The 18,984-nt window shown below is 37.0% G+C and overlaps 2 long non-coding RNA genes across 2 annotated transcripts; both read left to right on the top strand.

The window, feature by feature from the left end:
- The first annotated feature begins 1,137 nt into the window (after positions 1–1,137).
- LOC136844647 (uncharacterized) lies at positions 1,138–2,573 on the top strand. The gene is made up of 2 exons (XR_010854944.1): positions 1,138–1,430; positions 2,207–2,573. It is a non-coding gene; the product is annotated as an uncharacterized lncRNA (long non-coding RNA).
- Positions 2,574–10,424: 7,851 nt separating this feature from the next.
- LOC136844646 (uncharacterized) lies at positions 10,425–13,000 on the top strand. The gene is made up of 3 exons (XR_010854943.1): positions 10,425–10,534; positions 11,575–11,655; positions 12,527–13,000. It is a non-coding gene; the product is annotated as an uncharacterized lncRNA (long non-coding RNA).
- Positions 13,001–18,984: the final 5,984 nt, after the last annotated feature.

Here is an 18,984-nt window from a genome sequence, read left to right as displayed (position 1 = left end):
GTTCCCAGTTGGACTAGCTTTGCCCAGTGCCAATAATTCTGTTGAAGCATTTTGGAATCTTCTAAATAAATCCGCGGGTAAATCTCACCCTAACCTTTGGAAATTAATCCTAGCATGAACCAGGAGAGAGAGCTTAGCTACAACTGAGGTTGTTCAGTTTGAAAGGGGTGGAGACCCTGTCCCCAAAAATAAGAAATATGGCGACATTAACGTGAGAGGAAAGTGTATTGGTGACAATTACGGAAATGATGATAAATTGTTGTATTTGAAGTCTACTGCATATTTTTTTTTAAATAATCATTTTATATTTACCTTATGTTAGAATAAAGAATTGATTTCTAGATATTATAATACCTTTCAGATACATTTTTGATGTTCTTATGAATAAAAGTTGAATTTTTCGAAAAAATTTTCTCAGCCTAATTTTAGTTATAAGACCTGAAAGCACCTGGGCAGTGTTCCCAGGTGGCAATGTTCACGCGTGGGCAATGTCCCCAGTGGCAGTGTTCCCAGTGGTAATTCTCCCACATGGGCAATGTTCCAAGTGGCAATCATCCCAGCGGCAATTTTCCCAGTGGCAATTCTCCTAGGGCCTACACACACACACACACACACACACACACACACACACACACACATATATATATATATATATATATATATATATATATATATATATATATATATATATATATATATATACATATATGAAACATTTTTATATATATAAAGATATATATATATATATATATATATATATATATATATATATATATATATATATATATATATATGTATATATATGTATATATACATATATACATATATATATACATATATATACATATTATACTTTAATCTCTTCTAGGCAAACAAATCATTTGAATTACAGGATTAATATACGAGACGCAGACGCAAGGAAAGTCCCTTTGCAACCAGCATAATTCAACAGAAAATGAAGACCGCCTGTTTTGCATTTCGAACAGCGATCACACACGCAGCACGTCGTCAAAACGACCAGCTGCCGTTTCCTACTTCTTCGGAGAAGCAGAGCACGTACCGAACCTTTTTAAAACGCGTCTCGTCTAGCCATCCCTCACCAACGACGCTCCACCGTGAATCACACACTCCGGAATGGCGGCGGCGGAAATTGCACCGAGAAATGTATTGCGAATGTGTTTTCCGAGAGCCAGTCGGGACTCATGCCATTCTTAACGCTTTCCCATTTCTTCTGAGAAAGCGTCGCCGGTGACGCAACGTTTCGCGCTTGTGTAGATATATATCTTCAGGTCGGGAAGGCTCGCGGCAGAAGGAGCGGAGCTATAGCTTTCTGACCTTCCCGAGGAGCACCAAGGCCTCGCGTGTGTGTGTGTGTGTGTGTGTGTGTGTCCGTCTCCGCTCAAGTGATGTCACTTTACGGAATGTGGATGGTGAGAAGACAATGAACAACAGTCTCGTTTAGCAGTCTGAGCCTGATTTCTGTTGCCACCTGAAGTCCCCAGCTGCAGAATATTTGTGCGCAGTTTATATTGTAATATCTGACTGTTATTCTGAATATTTATTACTATTGTTACCATTGTTATGACTGCTGTTTTTACTATTACTTGAGAGTAGAGGTTGTTATTATTATTATTATTTTTTTATTGGTCTATCACAGTCATAGTATTTGACTGGGTGGTTTTTATAGTGTGGGGTTCCAGGTTGCATCATGCCTCTTGAGGAGTCCATCACTTTTCTCACTATGTGCGCTGTTTCTAGTAGCACACTCCTCTGCATGAGTCCTGGAGCTAATTCGGCATCTAGTGTTTCCAGATTCCTTCTCAGGGATCTTGGGATCGTGCCTAGTGTTCCAATGAATATGGGTACAATTCCCACTGGGCACATTCCAAATCCTTCTTATTTCGATTGTCAGGTCTTGATACTTATCAATTTATTATTATTATTATTATTATTATTATTATTATTATTATTATTATTATTATTATTATTATTATTATTATTATTATTATATGATGAATAAAACCATATATATATATATAATGTATATAATATATATATGTGTGTACACTCTATATATATATATATATATATATATATATATATATATATATATATATATACATATAAATATACATATATGTACATATATATATACACACATATTATTTCTGAGATTACAACCCAAAGTCCATTCAATCCATCACAGATACTATGCCTGTGGATCTTGGCAGTGGTGACCCTGCCATCAGAAAGTTCGCCAATCCCAGAGCCCTCAGCTTTAGCCCAATGGGGTAACTTCGGAGACATCCCATATTTGGCACACCCCATCTCTCTGAACGGGTTCATCCCTCGGAGAACCCCCAACAACTACCACAAGGGTCACAAGAAACCCCACAGGAGACGCAGGCCCTATTTCCTGGGCAACAAGAGGCTTCAGAAGCAACGCCAAGGGTGACTGGCTGCAACAGAGCTGGGACGCAACTCTGAGACTGTGATATTTTTTTAATGTTTTTTATTAATTTATTAATGACTCGGATCTTGATGTTGTGAAGAATAAAGATTGTTTTCTCAGATGTCTGTGTTTTTCGTCATAAATGAATCTGTTACGTTTGTTTATATACATCAAATGGGAAAGGGTACATCGTGTAAATTCTTGTTAGTGCTGTTTGATACTGACTGATTCCCACGGTACTGAAAACGCAATTATATACATTCATATATATATATATATATATATATATATATATATATATATGTGTGTGTGTGTGTGTGTGTGTGTGTGTGTGTCTGTGTGTGTGCATGTGGGTATTTATACATATACATATATACATATATATACATAATAAAACGACACAGAAAAAACTAGCTGGTAGGCAGAAAGGAAAAGATTACAGTTGCAAATCATTTTCAAGCAAGTTTCTTTGATACTTTTATTTTTTCTGCTGCTACTTTCGAAAAGGAAGCAATGGAAAATCACTGTTAAAAGGAAAGTCACTAAAAACAATAGGAAAGTCAGTGGGAATACAGGGGAAAGTCAGTGGGAATACAGGGGAAAGTCAGTTGGAATATAGAGGGAAGTCAGTGGGAATACAGGGGAAAGTCAGTGGGAATACAGAGGAAAGTCAGTGGGAATACAGAGGAAAGTTAGTGGGAATACAGAGGAAAGTAGTGTCATTGGGAATACAGAGGAAAGTTAGTGGGAATACAGAGGAAAGTAATGTCATTGGGAATACAGAGGAAAGTCAGTGGGAATGCAGGGGAAAGTCAGTGGGAATACAGAGGAAAGTAGTGATATTGGGAATACAGAGGAAAGTCAGTGGGAATGCAGGGGAAATTCAGTGGGAATACAGAGGAAAGTAGTGTCATTGGGAATACAGAGGAAAGTCAGTGGGAATGCAAGAAATTCAGTGGGAATACAGAGGAAAGTAGTGTCATTGGGAATACAGAGGAAAGTCAGTGGGAATGCAGGGGAAAGTCAGTGGGAATACAGAGGAAAGTAGTGTAATTGGGAATACAGAGGAAAGTCAGTGGGAATACAGGGAAAATCAGTAGGAATACAGAGGAAAGTCAGTGGGAATACAGAGGAAAGTCAGTGGGAATACAGAGGAAAGTCAGTGGGAATACAGGGGAAAGTCAGTGGGAATGCATAGGAAAGTCAGTTGGAATACAGGGGAAAGTCATTGGGAATACAGAGGAAAGTAGAGTCATTGGGAATACAGAGGAAAACCAGTGGGAATACAGGGGAAAGTCAGTGGGAATACAAAGGAAAGTCAGTGGGAATACAGGGAAAGTCAGTGGGAATACAGAAGAAAGTCAGTGGGAATACAAAGGAAAGTCAGTGGGAATACAGGGAAAGTCAGTGGGAATACAGAGGAAAGTCAGTGGGAATACAGAGGAAAGTCAGTGGGAATACAGGGGAAAGTCAGTGGGAATGAATAGGAAAGTCAGTGGGAATACAGGGGAAAGTCAGTGGGAATACAGAGGAAAGTAGTGTCATTGGGAATACAGAGGAAAGTCAGTGGGAATACTGGGGAAAGTCAGTTGGAATACAAAGGAAAGTCAGTAGGAATACAGAGGAAAGTCAGTGGGAATGCAGGGAAAGTCAGTGGTAATAAAGAGGAAAGTCAGTGGGAATACAGAGGAAAGTCAGTGGGAATACAGGGGAAAATCAGTAGGAATGCATAGGAAAGTCAGTGGGAATACAGGGGAAAGTCAGTAGGAATGCATAGGAAAGTCAGTGGGAATACAGGGGAAAGTCAGTAGGAATGCATAGGAAAGTCAGTGGGAATACAGGGGAAAGTCAGTAGGAATGCATAGGAAAGTCAGTGGGAATACAGGGGAAAGTCAGTGGGAATACAGAGGAAAGTCATTGGGAATACAAAGGAAAGTCAGTGGGAATACAGAGAAAAGTCAGTGGGAATACGGAGGAAAGTCAGTGGGAATACACAGGAATACAACCCGGATAATATGCAAATCTATTGGAGGATCAACATTAATTCAGCCTTGAGACCCTTGCACATCACCTCCTTTATTTTCTGGATGTCTTTATCTCTTTATCTAGCTATTCAGCCTCTCCAACTCCCCCTCTTCACCGTCTTTAACAGCCGAGTGACTGGGTATGCCCCAGTGTTTGGCTTGGCAGCCTAAGTATCATAAAACTGCAAAGTTAATCTGTCAAAGCTTATATCAGGATGAAAGTGAAGAGGAGAGTGACAACTGAAAGTAGGTTTTTATTTAAAGCTGAAAAATTATTTGAAAGCAACTTCTGGAGCTGAATAACATTTGAAAGCAAGTATAGCAGAGTCAGGGCTAGAGTAGACCTACAGTAGTAGGCTTCTTTGTAGCAGCCATTTCAGAGGGAACATAACCTAACGAGACTTAGCTTTGCCTAACCTAACCTTGGCTGCCGCGTCCCAACCCGCTAGAAACCCAGAGTTCTCAGTGTCTGTGCACGGAAATCATTTTATCTTGGTTACCCCTCAAGCCAGCCTTTCCATGCACCGTTTTCCTTGAAGAAATTCCATGCCTTCTTGCCCCGTACAGTCACGTTTTTGTCCACGATGACCGCAGTGCGAGTTTATGCTAGGCACGGTCCTGCCTCAACGCGGGTTCGAGTACTCGCCTGCATGTGTTTGTGTCTGTGTGTGCGTTTGTGCGTTCCTTGCACATGTTAACAACGCGCGCACCCATACACGGGACCTCTTCTATAGGATGGGGCCATGTGTTTGCACATGTGACTTGGGCCCCTTCCCAAACTTGTTTACCACAGAGGAGAAAACCTCTCGGGCTGTCATTAAAATGAGAAACTGCTACAATAATCTTTTGAAGAAGGCAAATCGACATACCTTGTTATCTCTCTCTCTCTCTCTCTCTCTCTCTCTCTCTCTCTCTCTATGTATATATATATATATACATATATAATGACAGTCTTAATATTAAGATATAACCTGACTACTTATCTGCTATTGACATACCTCAAGAACCAACGAAAGTATAAGTACAGAAACCAAACACACCTCCAAGAACCAGCGGAAGTATAAGTACAGAAACCAAACAAAACAGAAACACAAAACAAAAGAAAATCTGGAAGTCAACTCAGGCCGGAGACTGGAAGACCTTCTTGCAAGTGTATTGCAATTATCCCCTGGGGGCGCTTACGTAACCTTTTGCATTATATCTTTTCCTTCCTTTGTTTATCGGTTTATTTGTCTAGTTTTCTGTTTATCTATCTGGTTTGTGCTCGTAGTTTGAATAATAATAATAATAATAATAATAATAATAATAATAATAATAATAATAATAATAATGATAATAATAATAATAATAATCTTTGAAAGCTTGAATTTCAAGTGAATGGCCCCTTTGGTGGGCTTGTTCCTTGTGAATAGGATTCGTCTTCTAGATAATAATAATAATAATAATAATAATAATAATAATAATAATAATAATAATAATAATAATAATAATAGTTAGAACATCTGTTTTCAAGGGTACATTCCATATGCCTCAAAATCTTTGGTTATACTTTATGGTCTTCTGGGAGTTTCGTTATCGACAAATAAACTCTTCGACTTTTAAAACAATTAATAAGTTTAAGTTCATTTGCTTTTACATATCCATCCATTCAGTAATTTATCCGTTTTTACTTATTCACTTGTTCATTCATTTTATTTTGCAATATAACAACTTGACGGAGCAACACTTCCTTGAATATATCAATGGCGAAAGATAACTATTTTTAAGATAATTCCTGTTTGCTGTTTGTGGATGTTTATGTTTGTAAGTACAAAAACAATTATTATTATTATTATTATTATTATTATTATTATTATTATCTAGAAGACGAATCCTATTCACAAGGAACAAGCCCACCAAAGGGGCCATTCACTTGAAATTCAAGCTTTCAAAGATTATTATTATTATTATTATTATTATTATTATTATTATTATTATTATTATTATTAGCCATTGACTTGAAATTCAAGCTTCCAAAGAATATTATGGTGTTCACTTGAAAGAAATAACAGAAGGTAATACAAAAAACAGAAAGAAGAGACCAGGTATTCGAAAAGAAAAAAATAGATGAACAAATTGATAAATAACCATAAAAAGGTAAGTAATTGAAATTTTGACACTTCTATGACGGCTTTGTAATTTGTGTTTGAAAGACGTAGCCTGATTTAAACTCCCGGCAATAATACGTTAAGTGACTGAATCTTTTTGACGTATTTAAGCAATAGCATAAATCACCTCTTGAGCAAGACACTGAAAAAAGACTTCGCATTAGTTATACAGTCCTGATTGGCAAATATTAAATATATATATATATATATATATATATATATATATATATATATATATATATATATATATATATATATGTGTGTGTGTGTGTGTGTGTGTGTGTGTGTGTGTGTGTATATACTGCAAGAGCAAGGACGCTGAAAAAAAGGGAAACCTTTGCATTAGCTAAACAGTCCTGATTACTGCCAATATTAAATATACACAAATATTGCAAATACTGATATATGAAAATTTATCGTTTCAAGCAAACTTTTTGATTTCTTCAGACTGATTCGCAAATTTTGCTTAACGATCTAGCAGAAAGCAAAGATCTTCCCCAAGTCTGTGGACATTAGGTCACAGCCAACGAGAAGAAAGTGCTAGAACGAAGAAGGAAGTGCTAGGAAGGAGGAGAAAGGGCTAGGAAGAAAAAGAAAGTCCTGGAAATAAAAAGAGTGTACTGGAACCTCCTGGTTGGGCACTTGCGCTTGGCACAAAGTTGCCATCGGAACCGCTCTCTCTCTCTCTCTCTCTCTCTCTCTCTCTCTCTCTCTCTCTCTCTCTCTCTCTCTCTTCTTTATGAAACCAGTCCTTTTTTTCTGTCATTCTCACTGATGGTACTTTCGTAATCTTTCATTGTCGCTGACGGTACTTTCGTCAGCTCCCATTGTCACTAATGGTATTTTGTAAGCTTCCATTGTCACTGATGGCACTTTCTAAGCTTCCATTTCACTAATGGTACTTTCGTAAGCTTCCATTGTCGCTGACGATACTTTCGTAAGCTTCCATTGTCGCTGACGGTACTTTCGTAAGCTTCCATTGTCGCTGACGGTACTCTCGTAAGCTTCCATTGTCGCTGACGGTACTTTTGTAAACTTCCATTGTCGCTGACGGTACTTCCGTAAGCTTCCATTGTCGCTGGCGGTGCTTTCAAAAGTTTCTATTGTCGCTGACGGTACTTCCGTAAGCTTCCACTGTCGCTGACGGTACTTCCATAAGCTTCCAATGTCACTGACGGTACTTCCTTAAGCTTCCATTGTCGCTGACGGTGCTTTCAGAAGTTTCTATTGTCGCTGACCATACTTGCATAAGCTTCCACTGTCGCTGACGGTACTTCCGTAAGCTTCCATTGTCGATGACGGTACTTCCGTAAGCTCCCATTGTCACTGACGGTACTTCCGTAAGCTTCCATTGTCGCTGACGGTGCTTTCAGAAGTTTCTATTGTCGCTGACGGTACTTCCTTAAGCTTCCACTGTCGCTGACGATACTTTCGTAAGCTTCCAATGTCAGTGACGGTACTTCCGTAAGCTTCCATTGTCGCTGACGGTACTTTCAAAAGCTTCTATTGTCGCTGACGGTACTTTCGTAAGCTTCCATTGTCGCTGGCGGTACTTCCGTAAGCTTCCAATGTCGCTGACGGTACTTTCGTAAGCTTCCATTGTCGCTGACGGTACTTCCATAAGCTTCCATTGTCGCTGACATTGTCTCTGACGGTACTTTCGTAAGCTTCCATTGTCGCTGACGTTACTTCCGTAAGCTTCCATTGTCGCTGACGGTACTTTCGTAAACTTCCATTGTCGGTGAAGGTACTTCCGTAAGCTTCCATTGTCGCTGACGGTACTTCCGTAAGCTTCCATTGTCGCTGATGGTACTTCCTAAGCTTCCATTTCACTAATGGTACTTTCGTCAGCTTCCATTGTCGCTGACGGTACTTTCGTCAGCTCCCATTGTTACTAATGGTATTTTCGTAAGCTTCCATTGTCGCTGACGGTACTTTCGTAAGCTTCCATTGTCACTGACGGCACTTTCGTAAGCTTCCAATGTCGCTGACGGTACTTTGGTAAACTTTCATTGTCACTGATGGTACTCTCTAAGCTTCCATTTCACTAATGGTACTTTCGTCAGCTTCCATTGTCGCTGACGGTACTTTCGTCAGCTCCAATGTTGCTAATGGTATTTTCGTAAGCTTCCATTATCACTGACGGAAAGTCAGTTTCCATTGTCACTGACGGTACTTCCGTAAGCTTCCATTGTCGCTATAATTAATTACAAACTACGCACCATGCGTATTGTTATGTACGCCTGGCTACCCAAATTACTGTCTCGTCGCAGAACCGCTTCTGGGTAGATGTTTTGTACGATTTGCGAGACACAATGCTGTTTTTTGATGCGCACCGGTTCAGATATGCAAGAGAGCGTATGAGTATCGATTTTAAAAAATAATGATAAACGTTATTAGATTACATAACAATGTTTCAGAAGTAGGATAGTATTTATCATCTTTTAGGATATATATATATATATATATATATATGTGTGTGTGTGTGTGTGTGTGTGTTTGTTTATTTACTCTTTGAAACTAAAGAGCGATTATCACCTAATATCATGTCCTCTGATGTTGTTTATAAATATACTTGCCCTGAACGTCAAACAGGGACCTATGTGAGATCCACCAGCAGACTCCTGAAGGTGCGTTTCGATTCTCATCGTGGCGTAAGCTTCCGTACTGGTGGCAGAATTTCAAACCCAGAACATTCAAATATTAGAAACCAATCCAAAATTTGTAAACCACACATCGATAATAAAGACTTCTCCATTTTGGGCCATGCCACCAACCCTCAAGAGCTTGTTGTATTAGAATCACTTTTTAATTAAACAACTTGTTCTGTCTTTAAACACTCATACGTCCTCCTCCGCTCTGTATTTGTCTCGACTTGTGTTGTTTCTGTTTATGTTTACGTTTATTTAATGCCGTCACTCCTCTAGGTCGGACGTTTAACCTTTTGTTCTGTAACTGTTCACTGCTATTTTCATTTTTAGTTTACTGTATATTCTGTCACCTTTCATTTTAATGTAAAGATTTTTTAAATTGTGTTCATTCCCTTAATTTTAAAGTCGTATAATTTTCTTAAATTTGGTAAGAATAATTTTCATCTTTTTAGATCCTTAATTTTTAGTTGTTACAATTTTACAAGGAATTTTATGCTTCATTTTAACAGCCCTGATGATGCAGTTAAATGGACAATTACGAAACGTCGGAATAAAGACCTGATTGATAATTATTAATATGGGTTGACTCCTGATTCCTTACACTAAGCTATACACACACACACACACACACACACACACACACATATATATATATATATATATATATACTGTATATATATACATATATATTATATTCTAAACTAAAAACTGTTAAATTCCTCGAAGTAATGAGAGCATATATTGATGTAAAGGTTAAAAGTACATTTGAGTGAGTGTGTATAGAGAGAGAGAGAGAGAGAGAGAGAGAGAGAGAGAGAGAGAGAGAGAGAGAGAGAGAGAGAGAGGAAAATACGTTCCCAAACTGTCAAGAGTCGTAGGGTACAGAAGACAAGACGCCATTGCTGATATCTTGTGCATTAAACCACGTATCAGCAGAGGCAATGATCGCCTACGGACCAAAAAAAAAAATAATAATAAATCATTACGTAAGAATCAGGAGAATCCCGGAATGAACTGGATTACTAGAGAGAGAGAGAGAGAGAGAGAGAGAGAGAGAGAGAGAGAGAAACTCCAGTCCCCACCCGTAATCAGATGGATTACGATAAATGGGAAACCGGTACTTACGAGCGGGAAGAGTTGCCAATTCGCCATAAAGTTTCGTGGAAAGCTTCATTCGAAGGCCCCAACATTCCTTGCTTAGAGATTCCCCGTACAGGAGGAAAGAAAAGTCTTCCTGCCGAAGTCCTATAGGAGGTTTGAGTGAGTAGAGGATTCGTTCTTGTACGACGTTGCTTTCTAGGATGAGACGCCAGGTTTAGTGGCCGTGAGTCAATCAGTCAATGAGGGAATATTTTCTGCTAGTTTTTAATTTTTTATTTAAGGAATAAAATTTGAATTTTAATAATTTTTCCATTGTTCGTTGTTTGAATCTTTAGGTTATGACGTTTGTGATTATTTTCGACCTGGCCAGGACCGTAATATATTGCGATAGATAAGGATGAAAATCAACTAATTAATTTATATATATATATATATATATATATATATATATATATATATATATATATATCTATATATACATATAATTTATCTATGTATTTATATATATGTACTATATATATGCATATATATATATATATATATATATATATATATATATATATATATATATATATATATTTATATATATATATATATATTTATATATATATATAATATATATGCATTATATATATGTATACATATATATAATATATATACACAAATACTGTATGTATATATATATATATATATATATATATATAAATATTGTGTATATATATATAAATATAAATATATATACATATATATGAATATATATATTCATATATATATACATATATATGTATACATATATATTCATATATATGCATGTTAGTTAGTTATAAATGATTTGTTTAACCAGACCTCTGAACTCTTTTAGGGTTCTTCTCGGGCTGAGAAAAGAATAGGGAAAGAGTACATAAAAAAAAATTAAGTAGTTAACTAAATAAATAAATAATAAAAAAAAAGGGGGAATTAGGAGAAAAAAAAGGGGGAAGATTATATTTTACTTATCAATTTAATTTTGTTTAAGAAGAGAATGATATTATTAATTGAAAAGTTATTACCTTCTGCTAGAATATCCTTTATTGATTTATTTTGTAAATAAGTCTTTCTTTCATGATGTATACATATACATGTATATAAGCATTTCTTAATGCACTCGAAAGAAAGAAATAATTCATGAGGTAACCCTTTGTGCTTTTATGAATCCTCAGGTCGAAAGGACTCCTCGAGACAGAGACATAGGTGTTTCGTCGTTGCCAACTACAATGAAGTCCCTCCCCACAATGATCAAGGTAAGAAAATAATAATAATAATAATAATAATAATAATAATAATAATAATAATAATAATAATAATAATAACGTGTTATACGAACTGGAAACAAATCTCATGCGAGGACTGTAAAAATATAATTAGATACATTTGTAATTACTCTCTCTCTCTCTCTCTCTCTCTCTCTCTCTCTCTCTCTCTCTCTCTCTCTCAGGTCTCTCAGATATAATAAGATACACTTATAATAAGATACTCTCTATCTCTAATTCTCTCTCTCTCTCTCTCTCTCTCTCTCTCTCTCTCTCTCTCTCTCGGACTGTGGGAATATAATAAGATACATTTATAATTACTCTCTCTCTCTCTCTCTCTCTCTCTCTCTCTCTCTCTCTCTCTCTCTCTCAGGTGTGCAGATATAATAAGATACACTTAAAACTTCTCTCTCTCTCTCTCTCTCTCTCTCTCTCTCTCTCTCTCTCTCTCTCTCTCTCTCTCTCTTGGACTGTGCGAATATATTAAGATACACTTAAAATTACTCTCTCTCTCTCTCTCTCTCTCTCTCTCTCTCTCTCTCTCTCTTGGACTGTGCGAATATAATAAGATACATCTATAATTATTCTCTCTCTCTCTCTCTCTCTCTCTCTCTCTCTCTCTCTCTCTCTCTCTCTCTCTCTCTCTCTCTCTCTCTATATATATAATATAATAAGATATATAAAATTATATCTCTCTCTCTCTCTCTCTCTCTCTCTCTCTCTCTCTATATATATATATATATATATATATATATATATATATATATATATATATATATATATATATATATATATATATATATATATCTAGAATGGCATCATTACCTAGATGTTAAAGCAGATTTTACTTTCTCCTTTCCAGTGCATATTATGTCTGTGGATTTTGGCAGTCACCCTGGCCCCTACTGCCGAAAGTTCGCCAGTCCCTGGTCCCTCCGCCATGGCCCAGTCCGGAGACAGGGACGACCGGACCTTCTTCTTCCCTTTCGCCCTGACAAACTTCCAGGCACGGGAATCAGGCCCTGGATTCAGGCACCACAAGAAAGCCCACACCAGACCCCGACCGTACTACAAAGCAAACAAGAGGCTTCTTAGCAAACGCCAGGGGCGTTAGGACTTGACGTCCCAGTACCTTAGGATTAGATTTGTAAGATAAGATCCCAGTACTTCAAGATAAGATCCGTAAGATAAGGTCCGTAAGACAGTAAGATTTTATAATCTTTTCATTCGCCTTTTGAAGCCATGACGCATTGGATACTTTGTGATAAGTTAGGTTAAGTTTTCCTTATGTTTCCGAGAGGAGGAAATATTCAGAAATAAAATTTCTTGTTTTTTATTGTGGAGTATTTATTATATTATCCCTGGCAAAACTTAGATGAAAATACATGTGGTTGCAAGTTGCAGGTATTGCATGGTTTGAAAAATATGATAGAAATTCACAGTCCAGCCTAAAACTGAAGGCTAGAAGCCCGCTTTGTCCAAAAAAAAAAAAAAAAAAAAAGGATAAATAGAGTTTCTGGCTCCAGTCTTCAAAGTACCGGTGCTTTATAAGTTGATAGTAATCCTAGGATACAGGAGATAAATAAAAGGCTTCTTCCGTGTTGGACGGAGATTTCAATCTGACTAAAAGGAGTGATCTCATACCGATCACTATGTTCGCCGGAGATTTCAATCCAACCATAAGGAGTGATCACATACCGATGTGGCCATGCACGAGCTTGGTAGCTGAATAAAAGAACGGATTGTGAAATTGAGGCTATAAAGCCAAGCCTTGAGGTATTTCTAGGCATTCGGAGGCCAAAGACTGCAAAAAAAAAGAGAAAAGAGAGAGTCGGCGTGGTTGGACAACAAGACAAACCCCAGGAAAATAATATTAGGAATTACGAGGATCTAAAGGTGAAGCTGAGATAAAAAAAAAAAAAAAAAAAAAAAGTCATCAGTATTCTCTAGAGAGGTTGGGACAGGAATCTGAAAAGAAAGGAAGACGAAACGGAGGTAGAGTGAAAAGGCTAAAAAAAAGGCTAAAAAAAAAGGGCTAAAAAAAAAAAGGCTAGAAAAAAAAAAGTGGGTGCAGTTAGGGGGCCGAAGGGACGCTGCAAACACCTTTGAGTAGTGTCAACAGCGCAGTACACGAGAGGTGATTTGGTGGGCCATTCCCCACCCCACCCCAAATGTGGTACTTGCGTAGACCGGGTGTTTGCTAATTCTCCAGGAGCTCTCTACCCGTCACTGTGGGTCCACCACCGGAGACGTCTGGCGACGTTCTTTACAGATTAAAACAGTAGGCTCTCCCAGATACGTCTTACTCTCGTAATTATTACTATTATTATTATTATTCAGAAGATGAACCCTATTCATATGGAACAAGCCCACCAAAGGGCCCATAGACTTGAAATTCAAGCTTTTTTATTATTATTATTATTATTATTATTATTATTATTATTATTATTATTATTATTATTATTATTATTATTATTATAAATCAGAAGATGAACCCTATTCATATGGAACAAGCCCACCAAAGGGCCCATAGACTTGAAATTCAAGCTTTTATTATTATTATTATTATTATTATTATTATTTATTATTATTATTATTATTATTATAAATCAGAAGATGAACCCTATTCATATGGAACAAGCCCACCAAAGGGCCCATAGACTTGAAATTCAAGCTTTTTATTATTATTATTATTATTATTATTATTATTATTATTATTATTATTATTGATAAGATGAACCCTATTCATATGGAACAAGCCCACCGTAGGAGCCATAGACTTGAAATTCAAGCTTCCAAAGAATATTACGCCATTACGGTGTTCAGTAGAGAGAAGTAACGGAAGCTATGCACGTAATCTCAAGCAGAATGAAATCTTAAGTGGTCTTTATCGCCTGAAGTGGCCACAGCTTTGTAGGGAAGTCGAGTCTATCGTTCGTTTTAAAGAAAGTGTTGCCAACATAATAGATAAAGGAATACCTCCTGGCTTGTTAAAATATCATATAAAAAACTAAATATGATTCAATGACTGAAGACATATTTACTTGGAGAAAGGGGGTGTACAGTAAATGAACTTTTGATGCGGAATAGATTCGTTTTGACATGGAATGATTATATCAAACTAAGATCTGTTTGAAAAGTTTATACTTCAGCTGAAAATGAGTAAATTTTGGCTATGAAAGAACCCCTTTCAGTACACCTCATTATTATATGGGGTGGGCCACTCTCAAACCTAGTTCCCCATAGCATAAACAAGATGATCTGTGACTCACAATCCAAAGAAAAAGGCAGAACTTCTGGCTCAAGAGTTTGACAGTGAACACGGCAATAAGAAATCCAGTATGTTCTTATCTTTTTCTTTCGTTGCCTGATGCTAAACTTTATTTTGGTCCCATGCGATTCAAAATCTTTAGCCTACTCTTGGGGCTAACATAAGAAAAAAGATAGATGAGAGTGGTTTAAGTTGGTTTGGTCATGTGCACAGATTCAAGTTCAGTGGACTGGCGAAAAAAGTGTACAGTTCAAAAAAAAAAAAGTCCCAGAAGGAAGGCCGTGATATTGGTGACTGGAAGGGTTAAAGAAGGTCCTGGAACTGGAAGATTCCAGCACATTTAAGTGTCTGAAGCTTTGGGCGTTTTTTGCACAGAGGCCCATTCTCGATCAAACAGGTTCGTCTCTGGTTTCAGTTTTCTACAAAAGGAAACTCTTGAGATGGCTATTTGTCTGTCCGTCCGCACTTTTTCTGTCCGCCATTAGGTCTTAAAAACTACTGAGGCTAGAGGGCTGCAAATTGTTATATTGATTATCCACACTCCAAACATCAAACACACCAACTTGCAGACCTCTAGCTTCAGTATTTTATTTAAGGTTAAAGTTAGCCATAATCGTACTTCCGGCACCGTTATAGGTGCCAACAACACAGGCCACCACCGGACCGTGGCTGAAAGATGGTCCGCGGCTGACAGTTTCACGGGCTGTGGCTGAAAGATTCACATAGCATTATACGCTGTACAGAAAGCTCGATTGCGCTGAAGAAAATTCGACCCAATATTTAATTGTTCCTTTTCAAGGACGGTCATGATTGGATGTTCTCACGAAAAAATGAACACTTCTGAATAACTTCAGCGTCTTGAGCCAATCTCCCGCTGGCTGCAGTCGCCTCCCCAAACGATCTGAAACGTAAGAGAACATAGCGGAAGACCAGTAATTGCCTTCCAGCAAAGCTGATTGAACACGCAAAATGTCATAACGGAAAGGCTTCGGTCTCGTGCAGTTCTGCCAGAGTGTACCAACGGCCCCTATGATTGAGAAGTCTGCACGAGACCATTTTTTTTAATTTTTTATCATTTTTTATGGCGTTCCTCTCGACGAAATCGTGCAGGGCGGATTTTCAAACTGGTTGCAGCCGGCGAAAGGCGGTTGGCGAGTTCCTTTCCAGCCCCCCAACGCATCCACACACGCCAAGATCACCGCAAAAACATCCGACGTTTCTCAACCGGTATTGCTACCAAAAGGAGAGTTCATGAATGCCATCTACTGATTGATGGAGGCGCCGTGGCTGTAATCTATGACATTTCCATCAGAATTCTAAACTTTCTCTCTATTTTTTTTTTCATCGATTGTCAAGCGTTGTAGAAGGACGCGCGTGTAAATCCTAGATATGCATCTCCAATGACAGATATTTTTGATATTCTGGACTCTGTAGTAGAAACTGTCTATGCATGCATGTCAGTTTGCAGGGAAGTTCATCTAGTAGATCCTAGATATGCATCTCCAATGACAGATATTTTTAATATTCTGGACTCTGTAGGACAAATCTATCCACGATTGTCAGATTGCAGGGAATTGTAGATCCTAGATTCGCATCATCTCCAGTGAGAGATATTTTAACCTTCTGGAATTCATATTACGAAAGTCTCCATGGATATTCGCGTAACCTTCACGCAGTGGATTATGAAAACGCGAGGCAATGGCTGGTAATCCTCATAAATCCGGTTTTTGTTTCCTCTGCCACAAGAAAGAAAAAGAAAAATGTCCTCTGAGACATTAACTTTGATATTAGAGAAGAGTTAATGACTTTGCGTGTCTGGGAATGATAAAGATTCATTGATATCGCAGATGATGACCGTGGAGTTACAAAAGGTGAACGCATGGCGTTGCCAGGTCCCTTACTTTTTTTTGTGACTTTGAACTGCAAAAAAATAAGATGAATTTATTGGAAGTATAATCCAGATAAATAAGCGACAGAAAAATGTATAATGTCAGATATCATATTGGAGCAACTGTCGAAGAAGACTTACGTGATATATATATATATATATATATATATATATATATATATATATATATATATATATATATATATATATATATATATATATATATATATATATATATATATATATTTATTTTTTTTTATTTATTTATTTATAAAGACAAAATCCACGGTACATATTTTTTCCTTTGCAATCCCCATCTGTCATTTATACGAGCTTTCTTTGTAAACTTATTTTATTATCTTTAGTCTGTTCAGTAAAGGGCTGTAAGTCGAAAGGCCTTGCAGAACTCCAATGTTCCTCTTTCCTTCGTGGATTTTGTCTTTGTTTATACATTCATCATGTTCCATATTTTCGTGATTCAGTTATACATACATACGTACATACATACATATATATATATATATATATATATATATATATATATATATATATATATATATATATATATATATATATATATCACAAAATAGCCACACAACTTCACTGTGTACATATATTCATATATTACTTCAGTAAGATGGAATGGTTTAGATCCCAAATTCTTCAAATTAGAGAATCTGGAATCTAAACCATCCTGTCTTACTGAAACCTAATACGAGTAATAAGAACATATATTATATATATATATATATATATATATATATATATATATATATATATATATATATATATATATATATAGTCACATACACCATGACATTTCTACATTCACAGACATTAAGATACATATGTCGTTTAATACCGAGTTCGCTTCACTTCGGGAATATCACCGAAGGGGAATTATAATAACTGATGATTAACGATTGGGTACCTGAGGAGACTCGAACGCCCAACAGTACAGATCGACGACTTTCTGTGACGTTGGTATGTATGTGTGTGTGTGTGTGTGTGTGTGTGTGGGCGGGCGGTGCAGGGGCGTGGCGGGAACGAAGGCGAGATTGGACTTGTCCAATAATTGATTTAAAATGACTTTTCCCATCAAAGAGCCTGTTTTCCAAACTCTTCTTCATTACTTGAAACGTAAAGAATCCCAGTCATTCGTTTAATGCCTTCAAAACTATTCAAGACTATAAGTTTGATGCCTTCAAAACAATTCAATATTATAAGTTTGATGACTTCAAAACAATTCAATACCATACTTCCCTAAAATGGAAAACTGCAGTATCTGCAAAATTTTCGAAATTGAGATATGCCACCTATTGGGCTCGTCAAACACAAATACACAAATTACTGCAGTTTCAGAATGATTCTTCAGTGCTTTATTTAGGGGTTCCCATTTGAGTGTGTGCAAAATCAGTAGTAAGGCAAGGGAAAACTGCAGTGTCTACCATTTTTCTCAGTTTTGTATTTTTGCAGATACGGCAGTCTTTCATTTTAGGGCAGCATAAGTTTAATAACTTGAAAACAATTCAAGATTATAAGTTGGAAGCCTTCAAAACAATTCAAATTTATAAGTTTGATGACTTGAAAATAATTCAAGATTATAAGTTGGAAGCCTTCAAAACAATTCAAATGTATAAGTTTGATGACTTGAAAACAATTCAAGTTTATAAGTACAGTGCCTCCAAAACAATTCAAAATTATAATTCCTACAACCAGAATCAAAATTAATATCTAAGGGAACACGTTAGACTCAAAGAGAAAAAGAGAAAACAGTGAAATTATATTATCCAATTCCACTGAAGGAAATTGATATCATAAGACAAAGAATCTTATCTGAGTTATACCTAAAGATGAGTGTTGCTTGTTACGTTTTCTTTGGTGAAGCTCGATTTTCTTTGGGTCCCCCTCCCCCCCCCCCCAACCCCCAAAGCACCAGAATGAAGCATAAGGCCCATGGGAGGCGGAACCCGTTCTCGTTTCCCGACAGAACTCAAAGACGAACCCAGTGGGTTCTTCGAAAGCTAATATTGGCAAACCCATTCCCGTTACGGCCACGGGTTTATGATTAGCTGGTAACTAAAGGTAAGGCAGCCTTAAAGGGTACGTAATACCCAGTTACACGAACGATGGCATCAAGATCTCATACCCGGAAAACTAG

Source organism: Macrobrachium rosenbergii, chromosome 13, assembly GCF_040412425.1.
Source record: "Macrobrachium rosenbergii isolate ZJJX-2024 chromosome 13, ASM4041242v1, whole genome shotgun sequence".
Taxonomy (NCBI): Eukaryota; Metazoa; Arthropoda; class Malacostraca; order Decapoda; family Palaemonidae; genus Macrobrachium; species Macrobrachium rosenbergii.
The sequence above is the reverse complement of the archived record's forward strand: the minus strand, read 5'-3'. Positions and strand labels throughout refer to the sequence as shown.